The sequence below is a fragment of the Lactuca sativa genome, chromosome 7 (genome assembly GCF_002870075.4).
Source record: "Lactuca sativa cultivar Salinas chromosome 7, Lsat_Salinas_v11, whole genome shotgun sequence".
NCBI classification, from domain to species: domain Eukaryota; kingdom Viridiplantae; phylum Streptophyta; class Magnoliopsida; order Asterales; family Asteraceae; genus Lactuca; species Lactuca sativa.
Genome location: NC_056629.2, coordinates 70,246,450 through 70,260,669, shown reverse-complemented (window position 1 = coordinate 70,260,669; position 14,220 = coordinate 70,246,450). Strand labels below are relative to the sequence as shown.

Below are 14,220 nucleotides of genomic sequence, written 5' to 3'. Positions count from 1 at the left end.
TATTATGGACAAAATAGTCTTTTTGAAGGACCTTGGAAATTAAAAAAAAAAAAAAAAAGTCTAAAGGATCAAACACACAATTTACCCCAAATCATAGGGACCATTCGTGTAATTTACAACTTACCCCAAATCATAGGGACCATTCGTGTAATTTACCATATGCACTCTAAAATAGGTTATGTTGGAATAATTTGATCTTTTATGATAAAAATATAAACTATAAAATACTTGAGGGAGATAATTTGTAATTTTACACTCAAATACCCAAGCTAAATGGTATAATCGCCACAACCTACAATAGCATTATACGCCCCAAAAATCAGGGTTTGTAATGTAACGAATTTCCACTCAGACGAAATGAGGCGATCTCAGAGGGGATTATGAAAAAGGATTTCTAGGGTTGTTGCCCTCCTCTGTTCAAATGGAAGTTCGATTTTGACTTTATTTAGTCAAACTCCATCCTCGTGGCCGATGATTTTCTTCAGAATTCAACAACCCCTTTTATCAGAGTAAATTACACGAATCGTCCCTATGTGGTTTGTCAAATTTGCAGTTTTTATTGTAATGTTGGTTACAACTTACAGGCTGTTCTAAATAAGCAAAGCTCAAACACCCTGTTGATGTCATTATCCCTTCAGATCATCTTCAACCCATTACTATACTCGAACCTTCAATTTCGACTCCAGCGATAAGGTTTGATGAATTTTCAGAGGCTGTGATGATTGATATGTTTTAATCTGTCTGAGTGGATTCGAGCAAAGTTGAGGTTATCTGCATCTTGGTGGGGCAACCTGGATGGTTATGTGAAAGAATCTTTGTGTTCTTTTACATTGCAACCAGTAAGTTTGCAGCCATGGCGGATTCATCCTCTTTGTTCGATTGTTGCAGATCTGAGCCTTACATGAATGTTTCCTCCTATTTTATGCTTAACAGCTCTGATTGTTGAAATTTGTTTTCTGTTTGATTTTGAGCCATAGCTCGTGCTTTAAACTCCATGATCTTTAAGTACATTGGCATTTTAATTTTTAAATTGCTAAAATTTGACTTAAATTTTAGATTGTAGTCTCATTTCTGTTTTTTTAAATCTCTTTTAGAAATTTTTTTATAATTTTTTTTTTTTTGCCTAAAAGCAAATGTTGATTCTGTCGTGGACAAATCTATTTTACTATTTAAATAAAATGCTACGCAGGCAAATGCTCTTCAAGATCTTTCATTTAGTTTGATGATCAAATCTTAGTTTTTATTAATTTCAATTTATATTATAAAGATTATAGGATGATAGGTGCAAATTCTATTTCTAGATATATTTTCTGCATTCCGGTGTAAAGAGTTGAAAATTATGTGTAAGACTTATCTTTTTCTAGATAAGTAGATGTATCTTCGAGTGCAGATGGAAGTAAGTTTGTAGAATATGCTAAAGTTGTTACCCTTATGTTATTACTATTTTATAGTTCATAGGTTGATTGATGTTATAAATGTAGACTTGTGTTTTTGTAGAAAAGGTATATATAAATGGTAGAATAAATTATAACTTCCTCATATTACCTATAATATGAGGAAGTAAATTATACGAATGCAGATGGAAGTAAATTACACGAATGGTCCTGATGGTTTGAGATAATTTATAGGGTTGGTCCTTATATATATATATATACATACTAGTTTATAACCCGTGGGAACCACAGTTGCATAATAAATTATATTTTCATAGTAAAAATTCTAAAATTATTTGTCAATTATTTTAGGTAAATCATTAATTAAGAGATATACCAAAATTTTAAAGTTATTATAACTTCAAACATAACAAATAATAATTAGAAAAAAATAAATTTGAATTTTGAAATGTTACCTAATATATCTCTTTGACATATGGCATAATATTAATGAATAGTTGTATTAGAGTGACACATGTCAAATGGAGATTAAAACTATTTTTTTATTAAAATACTAGTTTATAACCCGTGAGAACCACGGTTATAAAATTAATTAAACTTTCATATAAAAAGTCAAAATTATTAATTAATCATTTTAAATAAATTATTATTTAAAAGATATTTTTTTAGTTATATAAAATTATAATCGTTGATTTAAATAAATACATAAAATTATATCATCTTATAATATATATTAATTTTATTTTATTTTTCAATCTAATGTTATTAATTTAATATAGTTAAAGTGAGAAAATTTAAAATTTGAAATTTAAATAAAAGAATTAATTATTAGTTTAATGTAGTTAGAGTGAAAAAATTTAAAATTTGAAATTTGAAATGGATAATTAATAGGTTGACAAGTGGCATGATAATAAGGGATATATAACATTAATGAGGTGTTCTAATTGTATAACACTTGTCAATAGGAGATTAAACCTATTCTTTTATTAGAATAGGGGATATATATATATATATATATATATATATATATATATATATATATATATATATATACACACACACACACACTAATTTATAACCCGTGGAAACCACGGTTACAAAATTAATTAAATATTCATAGTAAAAAATTCAAAATTATTAATCAATTATTTTATATAAAATTTTAAATACATTATTAATTAGGAGATTTTTTATTAGTTATGTAAAATAATAATTATTGATTCAAATAAATATGTGGAATTAATTTATCATATATATTAGACTCTTTTTATTTGTAAACTAATGAAAACAATAATATAAAATTTAAAATTTAAAATAAAGAATAAATAGATTGACAAATAATATCATATTAATTAGGAGGTTTAATGAATTTAAAATAGACAATTAATAGAATGACAAGTGCCATCATATTAATTATGAGTTCTAATATTATGACACTTGGCAAAAGGCCTACTCTTTTATATATATATATATATATATATATATATATATATATATATATATATATATATATATATATATACTAGGTGTGAGACCCATGTATTACATGGGTTATTTAAAAAAAATATATGAAATTTTAACAATTTTAAAAGTTTGAATTTGTAAGAAAAATGAGAAAATTTTTGAATTATTAAAATTAATGAGCCTTTAATGTATTGAAATTATTACATATATACACCATTTTTAATAAATACCTTACATATATATTACCTTACATATTAAATGTGAAATTTTAATTTAATAAAATGAAAAATACAATAAAATGATAAGTGAAAAATAGAAAATTTAAAAATTATACAAAATGTCATGTGTCTAAATGAATAAGAAGATGACATGTGGCAAAAAAACTTTCATTTATTATAGTATATATATATATATATATATATATATATATATATATATATATATATATATATATATATATATATATATATACTAGTTAGGTTTTATGGGTCTTGATAATCACGGCCCACAAGAGGTAATTTTGGATATGTTTCGGGAATGTCATGGACTCGTGGATAGGAAAAGTGATTTATGTATTTTTGTTGGCTTCTAAGATAAAGCATATTGCGTGGTATTTGAGAAGGATGAATCGCTCTCGAAAAGAATACATTTGAATAATGGAAATGTAAGATTATCTGATATGGGAAGCATTTCACACACATTTGAATAATGGAAATGTAAGACTATCCGATATTGGAAGCATTTCACACGTGGGTTTCCTATGTGGCACACCAACCCACCGGTGACACCGCTACAGAGGCTGGTAGGTTAGGTGTGGAGTGGGATTTAGTGGTGGTGAAGACGCACGAAGACATCCAATGTGAAGGAAGTAGACTTTCAACGGACCAATAAGAAGGAGGCTGTTCTTTTTAATCCATTGCAAAAAACCAAAAAAATTAATTTAATTTTCAAAGCGCTAGTGGTAACCATTTTCAAAGGTTAGTGGTTTGATAGTGAACATGTAGTGTAGCTGACGTGACGATGAGTTAGCAACACTTTTTGAGTGGGTTGACCGGTTGAGTGTGACCACTCCCCATGGCCTAACTGTATTTGTGTAGCAATAATAGTAACATTTATCAAATTAAGTGCATTGCCCATATTAACATCAAAATGTAAGAATGTTTCTATTATTGGTAAAAAAAAATATGTTATGATTGGTATAGAAAATGCAAGCACATTGTTGTTATGAATTCCTATTCCAAGAAACTGAAACCCCACATCAAATTCAAAAATAAAATTAAGAACTATTTCCTAGACAAATTTCCAAACAATGGTAAACGTAATTATAATGATAATAATAATTATAGTAAAGAAGCATGGACGATTAAAAGAAAAAAGAGTTAGATATCTTTATACTTACTCTTGCATTCATAGCTTGTCCAATTCAGGCTTGAGTGTTATGCCCTCGCTCTGTTGTTTAAACTGGATTCAAGTGCATACCAAACACCGAAAGTGGATCATATTGAATTCCAGTTCTAACAGAAAGGGTTTAAATGTTTATCTACACTATGGTAAGGAATCTATCCCCATAGCTTACCAATTCAAAATTTTCCAATGTGAAGGAAGTAGACTTTCAACGGACCAATAAGAAGGAAGCTGTTCTTTTTAATCCATTGCAAAAAACCAAAAAAATTAATTTAATTTTCAAAGCGCTAGTGGTAACCATTTTCAAAGGTTAGTGGTTTGATAGTGAACATGTAGTGTAGCTGACGTGACGATGAGTTAGCAACACTTTTTGAGTGGGTTGACCGGTTGAGTGTGACCACTCCCCATGGCCTAACTGTATTTGTGTAGCAATAATAGTAACATTTATCAAATTATGTGCATTGCCCATATTAACATCAAAATGTAAGAATGTTTCTATTATTGGTAAAAAAAATATGTTATGATTGGTATAGAAAATGCAAGCACATTGTTGTTATGAATTCCTATTCCAAGAAACTGAAACCCCACATCAAATTCAAAAATAAAATTAAGAACTATTTCCTAGACAAATTTCCGAACAATGGTAAACGTAATTATAATGATAATAATAATTATAGTAAAGAAGCATGGACGATTAAAAGAAAAAAGAGTTAGATATCTTTATACTTACTCTTGCATTCATAGCTTGTCCAATTCAGGCTTGAGTGTTATGCCCTCGCTCTGTTGTTTAAACTGGATTCAAGTGCATACCAAACACCGAAAGTGGATCATATTGAATTCCAGTTCTAACAGAAAGGGTTTAAATGTTTATCTACACTATGGTAAGGAATCTATCCCCATAGCTTACCAATTCAAAATTTTCCAATGTGAAGGAAGTAGACTTTCAACGGACCAATAAGAAGGAAGCTGTTCTTTTTAATCCATTGCAAAAAACCAAAAAAATTAATTTAATTTTCAAAGCGCTAGTGGTAACCATTTTCAAAGGTTAGTGGTTTGATAGTGAACATGTAGTGTAGCTGACGTGACGATGAGTTAGCAACACTTTTTGAGTGGGTTGACCGGTTGAGTGTGACCACTCCCCATGGCCTAACTGTATTTGTGTAGCAATAATAGTAACATTTATCAAATTATGTGCATTGCCCATATTAACATCAAAATGTAAGAATGTTTCTATTATTGGTAAAAAAAATATGTTATGATTGGTATAGAAAATGCAAGCACATTGTTGTTATGAATTCCTATTCCAAGAAACTGAAACCCCACATCAAATTCAAAAATAAAATTAAGAACTATTTCCTAGACAAATTTCCAAACAATGGTAAACGTAATTATAATGATAATAATAATTATAGTAAAGAAGCATGGACGATTAAAAGAAAAAAGAGTTAGATATTTTTATACTTACTCTTGCATTCATAGCTTGTCCAATTCAGGCTTGAGTGTTATGCCCTCGCTCTGTTGTTTAAACTGGATTCAAGTGCATACCAAACACCGAAAGTGGATCATATTGAATTCCAGTTCTAACAGAAAGGGTTTAAATGTTTATCTACACTATGGTAAGGAATCTATCCCCATAGCTTACCAATTCAAAATTTTCCAATGTGAAGGAAGTAGACTTTCAACGGACCAATAAGAAGGAAGCTGTTCTTTTTAATCCATTGCAAAAAACCAAAAAAATTAATTTAATTTTCAAAGCGCTAGTGGTAACCATTTTCAAAGGTTAGTGGTTTGATAGTGAACATGTAGTGTAGCTGACGTGACGATGAGTTAGCAACACTTTTTGAGTGGGTTGACCGGTTGAGTGTGACCACTCCCCATGGCCTAACTGTATTTGTGTAGCAATAATAGTAACATTTATCAAATTATGTGCATTGCCCATATTAACATCAAAATGTAAGAATGTTTCTATTATTGGTAAAAAAAATATGTTATGATTGGTATAGAAAATGCAAGCACATTGTTGTTATGAATTCCTATTCCAAGAAACTGAAACCCCACATCAAATTCAAAAATAAAATTAAGAACTATTTCCTAGACAAATTTCCGAACAATGGTAAACGTAATTATAATGATAATAATAATTATAGTAAAGAAGCATGGACGATTAAAAGAAAAAAGAGTTAGATATCTTTATACTTACTCTTGCATTCATAGCTTGTCCAATTCAGGCTTGAGTGTTATGCCCTCGCTCTGTTGTTTAAACTGGATTCAAGTGCATACCAAACACCGAAAGTGGATCATATTGAATTCCAGTTCTAACAGAAAGGGTTTAAATGTTTATCTACACTATGGTAAGGAATCTATCCCCATAGCTTACCAATTCAAAATTTTCCAATGTGAAGGAAGTAGACTTTCAACGGACCAATAAGAAGGAAGCTGTTCTTTTTAATCCATTGCAAAAAACCAAAAAAATTAATTTAATTTTCAAAGCGCTAGTGGTAACCATTTTCAAAGGTTAGTGGTTTGATAGTGAACATGTAGTGTAGCTGACGTGACGATGAGTTAGCAACACTTTTTGAGTGGGTTGACCGGTTGAGTGTGACCACTCCCCATGGCCTAACTGTATTTGTGTAGCAATAATAGTAACATTTATCAAATTATGTGCATTGCCCATATTAACATCAAAATGTAAGAATGTTTCTATTATTGGTAAAAAAAATATGTTATGATTGGTATAGAAAATGCAAGCACATTGTTGTTATGAATTCCTATTCCAAGAAACTGAAACCCCACATCAAATTCAAAAATAAAATTAAGAACTATTTCCTAGACAAATTTCCAAACAATGGTAAACGTAATTATAATGATAATAATAATTATAGTAAAGAAGCATGGACGATTAAAAGAAAAAAGAGTTAGATATCTTTATACTTACTCTTGCATTCATAGCTTGTCCAATTCAGGCTTGAGTGTTATGCCCTCGCTCTGTTGTTTAAACTGGATTCAAGTGCATACCAAACACCGAAAGTGGATCATATTGAATTCCAGTTCTAACAGAAAGGGTTTAAATGTTTATCTACACTATGGTAAGGAATCTATCCCCATAGCTTACCAATTCAAAATTTTCCAATGTGAAGGAAGTAGACTTTCAACGGACCAATAAGAAGGAAGCTGTTCTTTTTAATCCATTGCAAAAAACCAAAAAAATTAATTTAATTTTCAAAGCGCTAGTGGTAACCATTTTCAAAGGTTAGTGGTTTGATAGTGAACATGTAGTGTAGCTGACGTGACGATGAGTTAGCAACACTTTTTGAGTGGGTTGACCGGTTGAGTGTGACCACTCCCCATGGCCTAACTGTATTTGTGTAGCAATAATAGTAACATTTATCAAATTATGTGCATTGCCCATATTAACATCAAAATGTAAGAATGTTTCTATTATTGGTAAAAAAAATATGTTATGATTGGTATAGAAAATGCAAGCACATTGTTGTTATGAATTCCTATTCCAAGAAACTGAAACCCCACATCAAATTCAAAAATAAAATTAAGAACTATTTCCTAGACAAATTTCCGAACAATGGTAAACGTAATTATAATGATAATAATAATTATAGTAAAGAAGCATGGACGATTAAAAGAAAAAAGAGTTAGATATCTTTATACTTACTCTTGCATTCATAGCTTGTCCAATTCAGGCTTGAGTGTTATGCCCTCGCTCTGTTGTTTAAACTGGATTCAAGTGCATACCAAACACCGAAAGTGGATCATATTGAATTCCAGTTCTAACAGAAAGGGTTTAAATGTTTATCTACACTATGGTAAGGAATCTATCCCCATAGCTTACCAATTCAAAATTTTCCAATGTGAAGGAAGTAGACTTTCAACGGACCAATAAGAAGGAAGCTGTTCTTTTTAATCCATTGCAAAAAACCAAAAAAATTAATTTAATTTTCAAAGCGCTAGTGGTAACCATTTTCAAAGGTTAGTGGTTTGATAGTGAACATGTAGTGTAGCTGACGTGACGATGAGTTAGCAACACTTTTTGAGTGGGTTGACCGGTTGAGTGTGACCACTCCCCATGGCCTAACTGTATTTGTGTAGCAATAATAGTAACATTTATCAAATTATGTGCATTGCCCATATTAACATCAAAATGTAAGAATGTTTCTATTATTGGTAAAAAAAATATGTTATGATTGGTATAGAAAATGCAAGCACATTGTTGTTATGAATTCCTATTCCAAGAAACTGAAACCCCACATCAAATTCAAAAATAAAATTAAGAACTATTTCCTAGACAAATTTCCGAACAATGGTAAACGTAATTATAATGATAATAATAATTATAGTAAAGAAGCATGGACGATTAAAAGAAAAAAGAGTTAGATATCTTTATACTTACTCTTGCATTCATAGCTTGTCCAATTCAGGCTTGAGTGTTATGCCCTCGCTCTGTTGTTTAAACTGGATTCAAGTGCATACCAAACACCGAAAGTGGATCATATTGAATTCCAGTTCTAACAGAAAGGGTTTAAATGTTTATCTACACTATGGTAAGGAATCTATCCCCATAGCTTACCAATTCAAAATTTTCCAATGTGAAGGAAGTAGACTTTCAACGGACCAATAAGAAGGAAGCTGTTCTTTTTAATCCATTGCAAAAAACCAAAAAAATTAATTTAATTTTCAAAGCGCTAGTGGTAACCATTTTCAAAGGTTAGTGGTTTGATAGTGAACATGTAGTGTAGCTGACGTGACGATGAGTTAGCAACACTTTTTGAGTGGGTTGACCGGTTGAGTGTGACCACTCCCCATGGCCTAACTGTATTTGTGTAGCAATAATAGTAACATTTATCAAATTATGTGCATTGCCCATATTAACATCAAAATGTAAGAATGTTTCTATTATTGGTAAAAAAAATATGTTATGATTGGTATAGAAAATGCAAGCACATTGTTGTTATGAATTCCTATTCCAAGAAACTGAAACCCCACATCAAATTCAAAAATAAAATTAAGAACTATTTCCTAGACAAATTTCCGAACAATGGTAAACGTAATTATAATGATAATAATAATTATAGTAAAGAAGCATGGACGATTAAAAGAAAAAAGAGTTAGATATCTTTATACTTACTCTTGCATTCATAGCTTGTCCAATTCAGGCTTGAGTGTTATGCCCTCGCTCTGTTGTTTAAACTGGATTCAAGTGCATACCAAACACCGAAAGTGGATCATATTGAATTCCAGTTCTAACAGAAAGGGTTTAAATGTTTATCTACACTATGGTAAGGAATCTATCCCCATAGCTTACCAATTCAAAATTTTCCAATGTGAAGGAAGTAGACTTTCAACGGACCAATAAGAAGGAAGCTGTTCTTTTTAATCCATTGCAAAAAACCAAAAAAATTAATTTAATTTTCAAAGCGCTAGTGGTAACCATTTTCAAAGGTTAGTGGTTTGATAGTGAACATGTAGTGTAGCTGACGTGACGATGAGTTAGCAACACTTTTTGAATGGGTTGACCGGTTGAGTGTGACCACTCCCCATGGCCTAACTGTATTTGTGTAGCAATAATAGTAACATTTATCAAATTATGTGCATTGCCCATATTAACATCAAAATGTAAGAATGTTTCTATTATTGGTAAAAAAAATATGTTATGATTGGTATAGAAAATGCAAGCACATTGTTGTTATGAATTCCTATTCCAAGAAACTGAAACCCCACATCAAATTCAAAAATAAAATTAAGAACTATTTCCTAGACAAATTTCCGAACAATGGTAAACGTAATTATAATGATAATAATAATTATAGTAAAGAAGCATGGACGATTAAAAGAAAAAAGAGTTAGATATCTTTATACTTACTCTTGCATTCATAGCTTGTCCAATTCAGGCTTGAGTGTTATGCCCTCGCTCTGTTGTTTAAACTGGATTCAAGTGCATACCAAACACCGAAAGTGGATCATATTGAATTCCAGTTCTAACAGAAAGGGTTTAAATGTTTATCTACACTATGGTAAGGAATCTATCCCCATAGCTTACCAATTCAAAATTTTCCAATGTGAAGGAAGTAGACTTTCAACGGACCAATAAGAAGGAAGCTGTTCTTTTTAATCCATTGCAAAAAACCAAAAAAATTAATTTAATTTTCAAAGCGCTAGTGGTAACCATTTTCAAAGGTTAGTGGTTTGATAGTGAACATGTAGTGTAGCTGACGTGACGATGAGTTAGCAACACTTTTTGAGTGGGTTGACCGGTTGAGTGTGACCACTCCCCATGGCCTAACTGTATTTGTGTAGCAATAATAGTAACATTTATCAAATTAAGTGCATTGCCCGTATTAACATCAAAATGTAAGAATGTTTCTATTATTGGTAAAAAAATATGTTATGATTGGTATAGAAAATGCAAGCACATTGTTGTTATGAATTCCTATTCCAAGAAACTGAAACCCCACATCAAATTCAAAAATAAAATTAAGAATTATTTCCTAGACAAATTTCCGAACAATGGTAAACGTAATTATAATGATAATAATAATTATAGTAAAGAAGCATGGACGATTAAAAGAAAAAAGAGTTAGATATCTTTATACTTACTCTTGCATTCATAGCTTGTCCAATTCAGGCTTGAGTGTTATGCCCTCGCTCTGTTGTTTAAACTGGATTCAAGTGCATACCAAACACCGAAAGTGGATCATATTGAATTCCAGTTCTAACAGAAAGGGTTTAAATGTTTATTTACACTATGGTAAGGAATCTATCCCCATAGCTTACCAATTCAAAATTTTCCAATGTGAAGGAAGTAGACTTTCAACGGACCAATAAGAAGGAAGCTGTTCTTTTTAATCCATTGCAAAAAACCAAAAAAATTAATTTAATTTTCAAAGCGCTAGTGGTAACCATTTTCAAAGGTTAGTGGTTTGATAGTGAACATGTAGTGTAGCTGACGTGACGATGAGTTAGCAACACTTTTTGAGTGGGTTGACCGGTTGAGTGTGACCACTCCCCATGGCCTAACTGTATTTGTGTAGCAATAATAGTAACATTTATCAAATTATGTGCATTGCCCATATTAACATCAAAATGTAAGAATGTTTCTATTATTGGTAAAAAAAATATGTTATGATTGGTATAGAAAATGCAAGCACATTGTTGTTATGAATTCCTATTCCAAGAAACTGAAACCCCACATCAAATTCAAAAATAAAATTAAGAACTATTTCCTAGACAAATTTCCGAACAATGGTAAACGTAATTATAATGATAATAATAATTATAGTAAAGAAGCATGGACGATTAAAAGAAAAAAGAGTTAGATATTTTTATACTTACTCTTGCATTCATAGCTTGTCCAATTCAGGCTTGAGTGTTATGCCCTCGCTTTGTTGTTTAAACTGGATTCAAGTGCATACCAAACACCGAAAGTGGATCATATTGAATTCCAGTTCTAACAGAAAGGGTTTAAATATTTATCTACACTATGGTAAGGAATCTATCCCCATAGCTTACCAATTCAAAATTTTCCAATGTGAAGGAAGTAGACTTTCAACGGACCAATAAGAAGGAAGCTGTTCTTTTTAATCCATTGCAAAAAACCAAAAAAATTAATTTAATTTTCAAAGCGCTAGTGGTAACCATTTTCAAAGGTTAGTGGTTTGATAGTGAACATGTAGTGTAGCTGACGTGACGATGAGTTAGCAACACTTTTTGAGTGGGTTGACCGGTTGAGTGTGACCACTCCCCATGGCCTAACTGTATTTGTGTAGCAATAATAGTAACATTTATCAAATTAAGTGCATTGCCCGTATTAACATCAAAATGTAAGAATGTTTCTATTATTGGTAAAAAAATATGTTATGATTGGTATAGAAAATGCAAGCACATTGTTGTTATGAATTCCTATTCCAAGAAACTGAAACCCCACATCAAATTCAAAAATAAAATTAAGAATTATTTCCTAGACAAATTTCCGAACAATGGTAAACGTAATTATAATGATAATAATAATTATAGTAAAGAAGCATGGACGATTAAAAGAAAAAAGAGTTAGATATCTTTATACTTACTCTTGCATTCATAGCTTGTCCAATTCAGGCTTGAGTGTTATGCCCTCGCTCTGTTGTTTAAACTGGATTCAAGTGCATACCAAACACCGAAAGTGGATCATATTGAATTCCAGTTCTAACAGAAAGGGTTTAAATGTTTATCTACACTATGGTAAGGAATCTATCCCCATAGCTTACCAATTCAAAATTTTCCAATGTGAAGGAAGTAGACTTTCAACGGACCAATAAGAAGGAAGCTGTTCTTTTTAATCCATTGCAAAAAACCAAAAAAATTAATTTAATTTTCAAAGCGCTAGTGGTAACCATTTTCAAAGGTTAGTGGTTTGATAGTGAACATGTAGTGTAGCTGACGTGACGATGAGTTAGCAACACTTTTTGAGTGGGTTGACCGGTTGAGTGTGACCACTCCCCATGGCCTAACTGTATTTGTGTAGCAATAATAGTAACATTTATCAAATTATGTGCATTGCCCATATTAACATCAAAATGTAAGAATGTTTCTATTATTGGTAAAAAAAATATGTTATGATTGGTATAGAAAATGCAAGCACATTGTTGTTATGAATTCCTATTCCAAGAAACTGAAACCCCACATCAAATTCAAAAATAAAATTAAGAACTATTTCCTAGACAAATTTCCGAACAATGGTAAACGTAATTATAATGATAATAATAATTATAGTAAAGAAGCATGGACGATTAAAAGAAAAAAGAGTTAGATATCTTTATACTTACTCTTGCATTCATAGCTTGTCCAATTCAGGCTTGAGTGTTATGCCCTCGCTTTGTTGTTTAAACTGGATTCAAGTGCATACCAAACACCGAAAGTGGATCATATTGAATTCCAGTTCTAACAGAAAGGGTTTAAATGTTTATCTACACTATGGTAAGGAATCTATCCCCATAGCTTACCAATTCAAAATTTTCCAATGTGAAGGAAGTAGACTTTCAACGGACCAATAAGAAGGAAGCTGTTCTTTTTAATCCATTGCAAAAAACCAAAAAAATTAATTTAATTTTCAAAGCGCTAGTGGTAACCATTTTCAAAGGTTAGTGGTTTGATAGTGAACATGTAGTGTAGCTGACGTGACGATGAGTTAGCAACACTTTTTGAGTGGGTTGACCGGTTGAGTGTGACCACTCCCCATGGCCTAACTGTATTTGTGTAGCAATAATAGTAACATTTATCAAATTAAGTGCATTGCCCGTATTAACATCAAAATGTAAGAATGTTTCTATTATTGGTAAAAAAATATGTTATGATTGGTATAGAAAATGCAAGCACATTGTTGTTATGAATTCCTATTCCAAGAAACTGAAACCCCACATCAAATTCAAAAATAAAATTAAGAACTATTTCCTAGACAAATTTCCGAACAATGGTAAACGTAATTATAATGATAATAATAATTATAGTAAAGAAGCATGGACGATTAAAAGAAAAAAGAGTTAGATATCTTTATACTTACTCTTGCATTCATAGTTTGTCCAATTCAGGCTTGAGTGTTATGCCCTCGCTCTGTTGTTTAAACTGGATTTAAGTGCATACCAAACACCGAAAGTGGATCATATTGAATTCCAGTTCTGACAGAAAGGGTTTAAATGTTTATCTACATTGTGGTAAGGAATCTATCCCCATAGCTTACCAATTCAAAAATTTTCGTGATAAAAATTGCCTTCTTGAAAAACATACACCACCAAGGATGGAAGCACGAACGTCTGATCTGATACCCCTTCATAATGCACCCCATTCTTTTAAATATAGATTATTAATGTTGATCTATATTTTAGTATTAGTATTATAAAATTATGCAAGATGAAGATCAGTACATGCCATAACAACAAAAAAATATAAAGAGAATGGTGAAGTTGCAAATACA

The 14,220-nt window shown here is 31.0% G+C and overlaps 1 long non-coding RNA gene across 1 annotated transcript; it reads left to right on the top strand.

Annotated features, from left to right (window-relative positions):
• Positions 1 to 255: 255 nt before the first annotated feature.
• LOC111881659 (uncharacterized) lies at positions 256 to 900 on the top strand. Its single transcript, XR_002846911.2, has 2 exons — positions 256 to 509; positions 585 to 900. It is a non-coding gene; the product is annotated as an uncharacterized LOC111881659 (long non-coding RNA).
• Positions 901 to 14,220: the final 13,320 nt, after the last annotated feature.